At 44.5% G+C, this 2,909-nt stretch overlaps 1 non-coding gene across 1 annotated transcript; it reads left to right on the top strand.

The window, feature by feature from the left end:
* The first annotated feature begins 2,192 nt into the window (after positions 1-2,192).
* Positions 2,193-2,274, top strand: TRNAI-UAU (transfer RNA isoleucine (anticodon UAU)). The gene has a single exon. It is a non-coding gene; the product is annotated as a tRNA-Ile (tRNA).
* The last annotated feature ends 635 nt before the right edge of the window (positions 2,275-2,909 follow it).

Below are 2,909 nucleotides of genomic sequence, written 5' to 3'. Positions count from 1 at the left end.
ATGGCCGTTGGAGGGAGGAGGTGGGAGTGGGGGTGGGATTGTTCTTGGGGGCAGGGAAAGGTGTAGTAACAGGCATCAACGGGGTTACGGCCAATTTAGGGTCACATAACAAATCACATTCTGTAGCTTTCATGTATCCGAACAAAGGCTCGGCATTCTCTGTCCCCCCCCCTGCACCATCTACTCTAAGATGTGCTTGCAGAAATCCTCACCCAACTTTCCCAACTTCTGTGTAACACATTCATAAGCTTATCATGTTCTACAAATTCCTAACATTCTTCTTGCCTTCTTGCCTTCCCGTAACTCCACTAATTGGCTTAACTCCCACAGCAGCATTCCGCAACTTACGAAATCTTTCAAATTTGAATATACACAACATTTTCTTATAGAATGCAATGATCTGTCGCGACTCAGATCACTGGTGCAGCCGACAGGTCACCACTCATCAGTGTAGAGTACCCCTCAATACACTAAGACAGAGAGTACGCCTCAATCTGTCCCTTCCCTAACCTTGAATGGCGACTTTACAGTACGACTCACCACGGCACCCTGACAGCAGAACCCCTCCTTATGAGGTTTCTCTGTATAAGACGAAGAGTACACCTCAATTCGTCACAAACCCTTACAGCAGAACCCCTCCTTATGAGGTTTCTCTGTATAAGACGAAGAGTACACCTCAATTCGTCACAAACCCTTACACTACAATTCAGGAATGCTTTGTAACCTTGACTATCAGTTACGGGAGGCAGCTATCTAAGAAAAGTACAGTGACCGGGGGAGGAGGAGGTGGTGTGCACACGAGCACGCGCAGGCATGCGACGTCACTCGGTTTAACACTTGCTGGTTCAGGACGTGGTGCAGGACGCCCAAGGTCTCACCACTCGACCGGTCACCCACCCAGATCCAACCTGACAATCCCACAGGAACCGCTGCGGCTGACACACAGGCAAGTGAGACATATAAAATACATCTCAACTTACCGTGTTCGATGGAGGTTGATCAGGCCTCAAATTCAGCCACCGCGGTCACCACCAGGGAAATCAGCAATATGGGTCCGGGAGGGCGGCGTACCGCTAGCCACGCCCCACGTTGGGCGCCATTTTTGAGGGTCGTGATGACATTCCACTCGTCCTCCAGTCACTCCAAATTCAAACTATGAGCATGGGTCAACCATTCAAAGAATGAGTCAGACAACAAGCTGGTTCAAGCTCAGAGCATGCTCAGAAGACTACTACAGTCAACGTCCTCAGCATTGTTCTGCCTTTATTTTTACATGCACAAATCTAAATACACTACATAATGGGAGGGGAAAGGGGTTGTCCGGGGCGGGGTAAGCCATGAAAGTCCAATGTCTGGCCACTCCTGATTGGTCCACATCTCCTTATCTCAGTCTCTGGGCAGATATTGCAGCCGTCAGCTTATAATCTTGTTTCGTTTCTCTGAAATAAGTCTTGGCAACGCTGGAAATGTCTTAGTTTAAGTTTCGATTTGAGTATTACGTAGCAAGGAAAGCTTATTGTTATATGACACAAAATGGTGGTTAGTACATTAGCAAAAAAGCGTATAAAAGTTACAAGAATATAAAAGTTACAAATATATATATTCTCTTTTACCCTGACATCAGTTCAATCAATGATCAACCATTCTCAAAATTTGCCAAAATCAATCTTGGTCAAAAGAAGTCTAACTGCTAGCTCATATCCCTGCTGCCTTTTTAGGGTTATCAATACAGGATGAGCAGAGTGATTAGCAAACATAAACAGAGCCATGCTGCTTCTGCTGCTTTCCAGTAAGTCACCCTAATGATGGATTCATAGCTACACTGCTCTGTACTGCTGTATAATGTCTTCCTTGCTGCTGCTTCTGATTATCTGTTATGTTCAGGCAGGGGTGTAGGAATCCTTCATGTTTGAGTGCCCTGTATATGGGAGATCATAGCAAGTAATCTATACCATCTAATTCAGTGATATCTAAAAATTAGCGGATGAGCCAACAGAGGAAAGATTAGTAAAACATCTGGATACAAGTCATATGTTTTGTAAAATGATGCCCCAGAGTCAATGTACAAACAAATCCCTGATAATTACGTTTCCCTGATAATTAGTCTCTTTGTCTAATTGGATATACAATATTTTTTGCCACTTCTATCATTAGCAAATTTCTGATATAAATAACTTTGACCGTCTGTATGAGGTAGCGTGGCCGAGCAGTCTAAGGTGCTGGATTTATGCTCCAGACTCTCTGGAGGCGTGGGTTCAAATCCCACTGCTGTCATTATTAATTTGGATCTAATTTTTAACAAAAATTAGTAAACTGTTGATGCAGCAGAGGGAATTGAGAATGTAGGAGGCAGCGGTCATGCTATCCTATAATTTTGAACTACAGAAGGTGGAAAACATGCGAAAACTGAGATTTTAACCCTCCGTCACATACAATAGGCCTGACAGGCACATCTCTATTAGTTTCATTTCTCCTTCCTCACCAGATTGTGAGGAAATCCCCTCCCTCCAGGTAGTCTCCTCTCTAGCAGCTCTGTGAAACCTCATATTACAGTTGGATTGCAGAGCTTCAGGAGTAGAGATGAGCGTTGTTCTAATCGAACTGTTCACCAATCTCAAATTCGAGCTGTTTTGGGCAGTGTTCGAGCCATTCGGCGAACACAAACGATTTGAGAAAAATTCGGCTGTTCGATAACTGTTCGTGCACCAAAATCATAACTGGATTTTTTCTCTGTAATGATGAAAATTAATGTTAATACGCAGTTTGGGTGTACAGCGGGGTGGGGGAGGGGCAGGGGATGGATCTCTGCAGGAATAATGAAGATCTCCATTTTTTTTTCTCTTTCCCGCATTTACAGTGGGGAGGTGCAATCTGTCAGCCTATCAGCAGCGCACACACGGAGCGAAGTG

This window comes from Phyllobates terribilis, unplaced genomic scaffold (genome assembly GCF_046119375.1).
Source record: "Phyllobates terribilis strain yellow unplaced genomic scaffold, ASM4611937v1 Scaffold_11__3_contigs__length_659146591, whole genome shotgun sequence".
NCBI lineage: Eukaryota > Metazoa > Chordata > Amphibia > Anura > Dendrobatidae > Phyllobates > Phyllobates terribilis.
Note: the sequence above shows the minus strand (reverse complement) of the source record. Positions and strands in the feature narration are given on the sequence as shown.